General features: G+C 45.9%; 1 non-coding gene across 1 annotated transcript; it reads right to left on the bottom strand.

Annotated features, from left to right (window-relative positions):
- Positions 1-10,290: 10,290 nt before the first annotated feature.
- On the bottom strand, positions 10,291-10,362 carry Trnae-uuc. Its single transcript has one exon. It is a non-coding gene; the product is annotated as a tRNA-Glu (tRNA).
- Between the last annotated feature and the right edge of the window lie 903 nt (positions 10,363-11,265).

Here is an 11,265-nt window from a genome sequence, read left to right as displayed (position 1 = left end):
AGTTGACTTCTTCCACTGACCCTTTCTGGGTTGGTTAATTTTGAGATGGGGTCTTGCCTTTTACCTAGCTGTACTGAGCTCTATCATTCTATTTGTGTTTCTCTGTGCCACTGGGATAATAAGCAGAACTTTTTTTTCCTCGTCCTGAATTGAATTTGAACCATGATTCTCCCCTCCCCTGGTCTCCACTGACCACATAGCTAGAACTGCACCTGTGCCAGGCTCCTTAAGGTTTTGTAACTTTACTTCTGCACTTGACTAACCATGAGGTGTCTTGTGACCATGTTTCACCTTTCAGCTGGTTTATGATGGCTTTGGGTTCAGGGACAAGACATGGTTTATATCATTTTGAAGATACTTTATTTTCCTGGTGACAGTAGTCAGCAATATGTAATGATCATTAGTGGGCATCCATCTTTCTGGTTAGCAAGAAGTAATGTGCATGTAATGGTAGTTTAGCAACTGTGGATTAAGTAACTAAGTTTTAAAGTTTGGTTTTCCTTTGACATAAGAATAGCACGTAGGTTGTAAGATACAGAGTGCTGTTAGCTTAGCTGCCAGGGAATTTGGAGCTCAATCTGGTTTTAGGAGAGAATTGACCCCTAGGAGTGTTCTCCCCTAGGAGTGTTCTGAAGTCACTAATTTCTCATTGTCATTACTGTTGTTTCCTTCCTTCCGTCCTTCCTTCCTTCCTTCCTTCCTTCCTTCCTTCCTTCCTTCCTTCCTTCCTTCCTTCCTTCCTTCCTTTCTTTCTCTCTTCCCTCCCTCCCTCCCTCCCTCTCTCCCTTCCTTCCTTCCTTTCTCTTTCTTTTTTCTTTCTTTCTTTCTTTCCTTCCTCTTTCTTTTTCTCTTTCTTTCTTTCTTTCTCTTTCTTTCTCTCTCTTTCTTTCTCTCCCTCTCTCTCTTTCCCTCCCTCTTTCCCTCTCTCCCTTCCTTCCTTCCTTCCTTCCTTGCTCTCTCTTTCTCTTTATGGGTTAAAGGCTTGTGCTCTACCATTTAAGCCACACCTCCATTTTTGGTGGTTAACAAGAGATAAGAGTCCCACAAGACCTTCCTGTATGGGTTAGCTTTAATCATCTATCTTCAGAACTTAACCTCCTGAGTAGCTAGAATTAAAGGCATGAGCCACCAGCAGCTGGCTGACTAGTCAATGGCTTAATTTGCTATTCTAATTGTTACTAGTTTATAGCTCTTGTATCTTACAATATTGCTTAATTTTACTTGTTTTAGTAGGGTTTTTTTGGAGTGTGTGTGTGTGTGTGTGTGTGTGTGTGTTTGTGTGCGTGTGGATTCCTTAGGATTCTCTTTAGGTGTGTGATTATATCATCTATAAATAGGGTAATCTCACTTATCTTTCAATGCAGGTATCTCTTATTTATTTTTCTTGTCTAATTGCTCATGCTAGTACTTCCAGTAAAATTTCAAATATACGTAGCAAAGGAGGCGATCTTAGTCTTGTTTCGCATCTTGGAGGAAGTTTTCTGACTTTTATCACTGAGATTAGTGAAAAGTTGTGGGTTCTTCATAAATGCCCTGTATGAGTTTGAAGAAGTTCTTCTTTTACCTAAATAGTTATATTTTTAATCATAAAAGGCAACTGGCTTCTGTGAAAAAAATTTTTCTACATCTTCTGAGATGCAGTTCAAAGACTTAATTTGCCTTTGTTCCGTTACCTTGATGTATTTGGTTGACTGAAGTTCACATTCAAACATACTTGCATTCCTGGGATAAATTCCATTGGTTCTCATGCATATTCTATGTAATATGCTTAGATTCAATCTGCTAGCAGTTTTGAGCTATAATATTATTGAGATTTTTTTTCTGGCTTATTAGAGCTAATGCTGGCTTTATCAAATAAGTTAGAAAGTACTCCTTTCTCCTTTACTTTTTGAAACAGTTTGAGAAATATTGGTATTATTTCACTCTTTCCCCGTCTCTAATGCCAGTACTTGGGCTTGAACTCAGGCCCTTGATCTCTTACCTAGATTTAGTGCTCATTGCTGACACTCAGCCACTTGAGCCATACCTCCAGCCTGAGTCTTGCTGGTTATTAGAGACTCTCAAATGTTTCTGCCCAGATTAACTTTGAATTTTGACCCTCTAGGTCTCAGCTTTCTGAGTAGCTAGGATTACAGGTATGAGTTACTAGCACACGTTTAATTCTTGTTTAAATATTTGGTAGAATTTACCAGCGATCTGGTTTAGGGTTTTTCTTTTGTTAGGAGATTTTAAATTTTTTTCTATCTCTTTACTTGTTATGGGTCTAGTTCAGATTTTCTATTTCTTGAGTCAATTTTAGTAGTTTCTAGGTTTCTACAAGTTTTTTTTTCTTCATTTCCTTTGGGTTACATAACTTGTTATAAGATTTCTCAGTATTCTCTTATAATTCTTTTTATTTCAGTGCATTCAATCACAATTTCCTCTTGGTAATTACTGATTTTAGTATTTTGTGTCTTCTTTGGTTCTTCAGCATCACCCTAGCTAAAGCTTGGCCAATTGCGTTGACCTTTGCCAAGAATTCACTTTGGCCTGGGTTGATTTGATATGTTGTCTTTCCACATTTTATTTCAATTTCCTCTGCTCTAATCTTCATTATTCATTCCTTTCTGCTTGTTTTTAATTAAGTTTGCTTTTCTTCCTTTCCTCAAAGTCTAAATTGAGATAATTTATTTGAGCTATTTCTTCTTAACATAAGCAGCACTTAAAACTCAAAATTCCCCTTTGTGCACTGCCTTTGCTGGTTCTTAAATGCTTTTGCTGATCCATCTTAGATGTCTTTGATGATAGGCTGCTTTGTGTATCCAGGACCTTTGCACATATTACTCTGGTGTTTATCTCAATAAGCCACAGAAAATCAAGAAGAATCATTTTTAGATGGGATCTATTTCTAGATTCATGTATTCTCAATTGCCATATATAAAAAATAGTTTCTTTTAAAAAGTTGTGGCCAGGCACCAGTGGCTCACACCTGTAATCCTAGCTACTCTGAGATCTAAAGATGGAGGTTCAAAGTCAGCCCAGGCAGTAAGGCCCATAAGACTTTTACCTGGAATTAATCACCAGACAAAAAGCTAGAAGTGGATCTGTGGCTCGAGTAGTAGAGTGCTAGCCTTGAGCATAAAAGCTCAAGGGCAGTGCCCAGGCCCCGAATTCAAGCCCCTGGACTAGTGCAAAAAATAGTATTGTGTTTTTAAAAATATCATCTAATAGAAAAACCATGCAAGTATTGATGTCTCACATTTGTAATCCTAGCTACTCAGGAGGCTGAGATCTAGAGATGACAGTTCAAAGCTAGCTTGGGCAAGAAGGCCTAATCTCCAAGTAAGCACATACACAAATCAGAAGTGGAACTGTGGCTCAAATGGTAGAGCATGAACCTTGAGCAAAAATGCTAAGGGATTGCTCCCAAGCCTTTGGTTCAAACCCCAGTACTGGCACAAGACGATGAGGGCGGGGGCGGGGGGGGGGGGCGGTAGGAAAGAAACCTAAGCAAATTCAAATAGGTCATCCCCAAGCTAAAACATTTAAACAGCTCTTTCCTGTTCTCCATATGTAACCAAAGTCCCCTTAAAAACAAACAAGGATCTTTAATATACTGCTTTTGTCTACCCCTCTCTCTCTCTCTCTCTCTCTCTCTCTCATCATTCTTGGGGCTTGAACTCAGGGCATGGGCACTGTCCTTAATCTCTTTTGCTCAAGGCTAGTACTCTACCACTTTGAGCTACAGCACCACTTCCTGTTTTCTGGTGGTTTATTGGCAATAAGAGTCTCATGGTGCATTTCCTGCTTGGGCTGGTCTTGAACCATGATCTTAACATCTCAGCCTTCTGAGTAGCTAGGATTACAGGTGTAAGACATCGGTGCCTGACTCTCCTTTTATTTCCTAGTACTACCCATTGTTCTTCCTTATACCACCCCTGGAGTTTCATGTGACCTGATTTTCTTTCTGCCCTTGCCTAAATATCCCTCTGTGTGCATCTGTGTGTGTGTGTGTGTGTGTGTGTGTGTGTGTGTGTGTGTGTGCGCACCTGCGCTAGTCCTGAGGCTTGAACTCATGGCCTAGACACTGTCCCTGAGCTCAAGGCTAGTGCTCTACCACTTGAGCCACAGCTCCACTCCTGTCTCTTTGGTAAGAGTCTCAGGGACTTTCCTGCCCAGCTGGCTTTGAACCACGATCCTCAGATCTCAGCCTTCTGAGTAGCTAGGATTACAGGCGTGAACCACCAGTGCCTCACCCTGACAGCTTATTTTTTTTAAAAACAGAGCATCTTACTAGACAGGTGTAAGATAATAATTTTTTTATTTGCCAAGTATTGTTCCTCTGTGGCTCAACCTATCATTATTATGCCTGACTTTTCACCACATGATGAGTTTTGGGAAAGGGAAAGGAAAAAAAAAAACCCAAAAAACAAACAAACAAAAACCGAGCTTGTCATCCCAATTGGGGGAAAAAAGAACCCAACCACAGAAACAAACCCCAAAACACCAACGACTAAGAAATAAAATAAAAGAATGGAATGTACACGATGGTATCTGTAAAAGCCGCTCGGGGTTGCCAGGACAACCAACGTTCTAAAAATGACAGAAAGAAAAGAACATCAGGTTGTTGTGACAAATGACACTTGAAGTGACAGTTTTCTTGTGGTGCTGGCTTTTAATTAGTGCGGCTGTATAAGGGACATGGGTGGAGAAGAACAGATCAAAGTGGTGAGCAAGGAGCCCGGTGGTGCAGGTTTGCCTCCCCAGAGCTGGGGTAATGAGGAGAGAACCAGAGACGATCCGGGGAGCGGACTGGGCCCCGGGGAGGGTGCCAGGAGGCCCTGGGGGCTCATCGGCACAGAGGACAGTGGCACAAAGGCCATCCATTGTGTGACAGTCTCAGCTGTGGACTGCATTGTGTGTTTTGTGGGCATGTCATTCTGGCTCATGTTTAAATGTCACTGTGCAATAGGGGAACATACATGGATGCATACATGTAAACACACACGGATACATGAGTACACACATATACCCACATACATACAAACACAGTCACCTGAGAGTACACACGGAAACACACATGGGCACCCATGAGAACATGCATACACACAAGCATGCATAGACACCCAAGTGCACACAGAAACACACAAGTACATAATGCACATATGCAAACACACACACACATATTAACACCCATAGGAGCATACATGACCACATGCAAGCACACACTGATACATGCACACATACATATGCACATGCAGGCACACAGACACACGCCTGTAAACACACATTCACTTCCATGAGAACATACAGAGACATGCACATCAACACACAAGCACACCCATGAACACACACACATTTCCTCTGTAATCTATTTCTTTCCGCTCAGGAACCTTCCAGAATGGCCAGTTGTGACCAGCCCTACATTAGAAGCTGGGCAGGTGTCTTGCTCAGGTATCCAACAATTATCCAACTCACAGTCCCTGTCTGAAGGTGACAATCGGCTTTATAAATGATACATATGGCAAATGCCAGCCCAGGACAACGTAACTGAGGTGAACACGTCCGCAGGGCATCCAGGTGGTGAAAACCTTACCCCTCTACCCTTTAGAATGCTCTCCTTACCCTGTGTCTTCCAGATCAGGGTATTCTTGATGGATTTATTTAATTATTTGGGACCTTAGAGCAACTCCCCAAAGGTCAGGAACACAAGCGGAAGGGTTTTGTTGTTAGTGTTATAATTTCTTTTTTGGTGGTAATGGGAATTGAACTCAGAGTCACGTGCTTGGTAAGCCAGCCTTCTACCACTTGATTAATGCCCCTAGAACAAGAAAGTGCTTTTAAAGGAGAATAGAGACAGGAAGAATAACATGGGCCATGGAGCCTTTTCTGAGACAGTCTTCAGTCCGCAGTGTGTTTAGCTGCATGGAGATTTCCAAATCCTCTCTTGCTGCTAGGTTCAATCTCTCCCTGCCAGGATGGATTGGAAGCCTTCTTGTATGATTCCATAGTCCCGCGGTGGAGATGCAGTTCTGAAGATACACTGACAGCCTTCACTTCTGGCTCATCTTCTCCCCCTTTCCCCCAGTCATGGGGCTTGAACTCAGGGACTAAGCACTATCCCTGAGCTCCTTGGCTCAAGGCTAGCGCTCTACCAACTTTGAGCCACAGCACCAGTTTTCCGGTGGCTCATTGGAGATAAGAGTCTCAGGGACTTTCCTGCCCAGGCTGGCTTGGAACCGGGATCTTCAGATCTCAGCCTCCTGAGTAGGGAGGATGACACTAAGCACCCAGCTTCTTGCCCTCGTTTTGAAGACAGTGTCATGCTCGGTAAGACAATGTCTCGCATTGCAGCAGTGGTGAGCTTTGCTTGCTCTCTCGCATGATAAAGATGTCTCATTCCGGATCAGTGCTTGGGAACCGTGCTCTGGGATGACTTTATGGATGTTTGGGGGGTTTCTAAGCTCAGATTTCCTCCGAGGTGATGTCCAATCGTGCTGATTCTGCACTGTGCCTCACTGTACAGCCAGGACAGGGGAAAGTAAGGCATACATGAAGCACTCACAGACTGCTGTGCAGAGAGTAAAAAAAAAGAAAAAAATGCCCTCTCTGACTGAGGTGTTTAAGGCCTCCTGGTATCCAGAAACTAAACAGGCAACTTATGAGAATAAATTATAAAGAACTTTTAGTGTGATTGTTGTTGGTTGTGGGGCTTAAACTCTGGCCCGGGGCGCTATCCCTGAGCCTCTTTGCATTCAAGGCGAGCACTCTATCACTTGAGCCACAGCACCACTTCCAGTTTTCTGGTGGTTCATTGGAGATAAGAGTCTCACAGACTTTCCTGTCTGGGCTGGCTTTGAACCATGAACCTCAGATCTCAGCCTCCTGAGTAGGTAGAATGACAGGCGTGAGCTACCAGTGCCCAGCTACTAGTGATTTATTTTCAGTAAAACAGTAAGCAGAATGAAACATGTCTAGATAAAGCAGCAACGTAATCGATCATCAAATGGTGAAGATGGGCTGGCTGAGCAAGTCTCTGGGATTTTTTTTTTTTTTGCAGTGTTTTAAGAATTAGGAAAACAAAGCACAGCTAATGCTCTCCCACTTTGGATTATATGCCGGGAGATAATTTCAGTTATTTTTTCTCCCTCAAGGAGCATTAGGGAGAAACTTTGAATAAAGAAGGTTTTATTTAAAGGTCAATTGCTTTTTTTTTTTTTAAATAAGCATTTTGCTTTCTCAACAAAAATGAAGTTTCTTTTACTAGAGCTTCCAATGAAGCCACTGTTTACTTTTGCACAAGTCATTTACAAAATAAGGAGCAGGTGACTGGGCCGGGAGATGCAGCTACAACATGTGGTTTTATAGTTGAATATTCACTTTAGCTCCCAGTTTCCCAGTAGCCAAAGCAAAAAGGAGAAGTGGAAATGGGTTCTGAGGATTTCACTACCCGGAGGGAGGAAGGAGAGATCCTTCTTCTGTGGAAGTTATATTTCCAGAACTTCATTAGATGCCAAGCAAAGAATCCAAGCTGGGCACCGGTGGCTCACGCCTGTCATCCTAGCTACTTAGGAGGCTGAGATCTGAGGATTATGGTTCAAAGCCAGTCGGGCAGGAAGGTCTGTGAGACTTTTATCTCCAATAAATTATTCAGAAAAAGCTGGAAGTGATGCTGTGGCTGAAGTGGTAGAGCATTAGTCTTGCACAAAAAGGAGCTCATGGACAGCACCCAGGCTGAGTTCAAGCCCCAGTACCAGACCAAAAACAAAAACAAAAAAACTCCACTAAACAATAACAACAACAACAACAACAAAAACCCACAATACTATGGCACTGGGCTTTGCAAAAGGAGTTTTATTATACTTTGACCCACGGGCTCGCTCAGCTCGGTCTCCTTGAGTGGCCAGTAGCCAAGGAACTTACAAAGCCGGGGCTGAGGAGGAAATGGCGGTGCGGTTGGTTGGCTATAATCAAGAGTCTTGGTGGAGTAGTCTACACACCTAACTCCTGTCTAGGTAGAACTTGTGGATACTTTGCACCTTTGTGATTCTGGTCCATGCAGGCCCAGGACACCCAGTTCCTAGGCTTTAGGTTCCATTCCTCAGAGACACTTTTTGTGTGCGTTTGTTTGTTTAATTTTTGTCAGTCATGGGGCTTGAACTCAGGAACTGGGTACTGCCCCTGAGCTCTTTTGCTCAAGGCCAGCACTCTATGACTTTTGAGCCACAGCACCACTTCTAGTTTCCTGGTGAGTCATCGGCGATAAGAGTCTCTTGGACTTTTCTTCCCCGGGCTGCCTTTGAACCATGATCCTCAGATCTCAGCCTCCTGAGTAGCTAGGATGACAATCGGGGACCACCAGTGGCTGGCTATGAATTTATTCTTTATAATTTTTTAGGGGACATTATTTACCCTGGTGGGGGGGGGAGTGCATTTCGCATCTACATTTCTACTGGTGCTTACAATGTGTTCTGATTAATCTCATCCCCTCTCCCCTACTCTCCACCACCCCCACCCTTCTCCTTTATTTCTTCCCTATTGTCAGTATGGTTGTTTGTGGATGAGTATATTTTGGGAATGTTTTGTTATGTAAGCCCCAAACTAATAAATCCCAGTGTCAGGGAAGTCCTGCAGGTAAACACGCAGTATAGTAAGAAACCTCATGCGCGGCTTGCTTGTTTCCTTTGCCCTGTACTGCCAGTTCATCTGGCCAGCTGGCTTATGATTGGAGATTGGAAAGTGGAAGGAGTGATCTTTTCTTTCTTGTTTTTCTTCTGCATTTGACAGTAAGTGCCAGTCTCTAGGTGCCAGGCCTCTGGCATTCTCGAATTGGTTAGCAGAAGCTGTTGACCAGCCTGGGGAATGGCATGGGCTGAGGCAGGGTAGGAAAAGGAATGGCCTTAACTTGGTCTAGGTAGCAAGATCAGCCTTAGAGGCTTCTCAGCTCTGCTAATTCCACCACCTCTTTCCCTTCTTTGGTCAGGACCTAGTGCTGGAGCTGTGGAGCAGAGCTAGAGTGCTTGCCTCTTTTGCAGCAGGCCCGGGAACGTGCAAAACACTTCCTGGCACTGATTCAAAGGCTCCCCCAAACAAAATAAACAACCCCCAAACAGCCAGCCAGGTGCTGGAGGCCTAGGCCTGTAATCCTAGCAATTCAGGATGCTGAGAATGGAAGGATCTGGGTTTGAAGCCAGTATGGGCAGGAAGGTCTGTGAAAGTCTTCTCTCCAATAAACTATTAAAGAGCTGGAAGTGGAGATGTGACTTATGGCCTTGAGCAACAAAGCTAAGAGATGGCACCAGGGCTCTGGGTTCAAGTCCCAGGGCCAGAAACAACAACAACCACCAAATATACAAAAACAAGAACAAACCAACAGCCTTAGAATGGTGGGCTGGGTATTTCTGACTGCACTAGAGATTTTTAGAGGACTAAGGATCTTGTGTGATTTCCTGAAGACAATCCATTAACCTTTATTGCTGGAAGAAATAAGAAATACAGAGGAAAAGTGGACACTGGTGGCTCCCACCTATAACCCTAGTTACACAGGAGGCTGAGATCTGAGGATCGTGGTTCGAAGCCAGCGTGGGCAGAAAAATCTGTGAGACTCTTTATCTCCAATAAACCACCAGGAAAGTGGAAGTGGAGCTGTGGCTCAAAGTAGTAGAGCCCTAGCCTTGATCTCATAGACAGCATCCAGGCCCTGAGTTCAAGACCTGTGACCTACCATAATAATGATAATAATAATAATCACCTGAGTCCCATTCCGGATAGATCTGAGAAAGTCTCACGGGTCCTTTCCACCTTTGACAATCGGACTTTGCTAGGATTGCTGACTGATTCTACCCAGAGGCTGCCGTGCCTCAGTTTCCCCCAGCGTTACTTTGTTCTCAGCCGAAGCTGTGTCCCCTTTGAGATCGTTCCTGTGGGTCCCCGTGATTTGCCCTGTGACCCCCTCCCGACCCCCGCTCCCCTCTGACCCCGTGCCCAGGGCAGGCTCCCCTCGGCCCTCCTTAACCCCTTCGCTGCCGGAGGACACAGTGGGAGCTTAGAAAGCAACAGGGGAGACCGTGGGAACTGAGTCTGAAAGAATCCGGCCACTGAACACTCACCACCGACGGTAAAATCCTAATAAATCATGGTGCGAAAATGCAAACACAAGCAACTCCTCCCTCCCGGCTTCCCGTGCTGTGGGTAAACTGCTGTTTACCTGGGGGGACCCCGGCCATCCTTAGGGGTTCACAAACCCGTCCCGCGGGGTCCATTTGATCAGGATGCTCAATGTACCCGACCCGTGTTTAAAAACGACTCGCCTTCCCACACCGGGAGTCGAACCCGGGCCGCCTGGGTGAAAACCAGGAATCCTAACCGCTAGACCATGTGGGAGCCGCTGGCGAGGCCGTGCCGCGTGAGCCAATTCAATGTCTCGCGCTAGCTTCCGCCTTCCAGGCGAGGCCCCGCCCCGGCGGCAGGCCCCAAACTCCGCGCCTGCGCGGTTTCTCCCTGCTGGGTTTTCCCCCCCCCCCCCCCTCGGCGGCTGGTGCTTTGCTTTTTCGGATGTGTGCGCGTGCGCCTGCGCGTCCGCGTGCGCGTGCGTGCGTCCCGCCTGGAGGATCCGCAGGCCCCGCGCTGGGGACGGTGTGACGGAGCGCGGTGGGTGGGGCAGGGGGGCGGGGCTCCTGTGACGTCACGGCTGCCCCCATTGACGGGACCCGGTGGGAAGCCAGCGGGGTGCGGGGAGGCCCGGGCGCGAGGACGCCGGCCGTCCCGCGCGCCGCTCCCGCCGGTCCCCCGCTCCCACCGTGCCCCGAGGCCGGGTCAGCCCAGACCCGCCGGAGCTGAGACCCAGACTCTGGAGAAGGAAAAGGAAAAGCCCAGAGTCATTGCTTCAACACGAGAGACAGACAGGCTGAGGGACAGACAGGCAGACAGACAGGCAGACAGGCAGACAGGCAGGCAGGCAGGCAGGCAGGCAGGCAGACAAGAAAACAGACAGGCAAACAGGCAGACAGAGAAAAGGAAGGCAGGAAGAGAAAAGGAAGGCAAGCAGGCAGGAAAGCAGGCAGGAAGGAAGGCAGGAAGGCAGACAGACAGGCAGACAGACAGGCAGACACAGACAGGCAGACAGGCAGGCAGACAGAGAAAAGGAAGGCAGGAAGAGAAAAGGAAGGCAGGCAGGAAGGAAGGAAGGCAGGCAGGAAGGCTTGCTGGGGCAAAAGTGCTGTGAGAGTATAGCTTTAAGGCCGTCTTTAGGGATGACCTTCTATTATTTAAAACAAAACAAACCAG

The sequence above is a fragment of the Dipodomys spectabilis genome, unplaced genomic scaffold, assembly GCF_019054845.1.
Source record: "Dipodomys spectabilis isolate Male_0828 unplaced genomic scaffold, ASM1905484v1 ptg000219l, whole genome shotgun sequence".
Taxonomy (NCBI): Eukaryota; Metazoa; Chordata; class Mammalia; order Rodentia; family Heteromyidae; genus Dipodomys; species Dipodomys spectabilis.
Note: the sequence above shows the minus strand (reverse complement) of the source record. Positions and strands in the feature narration are given on the sequence as shown.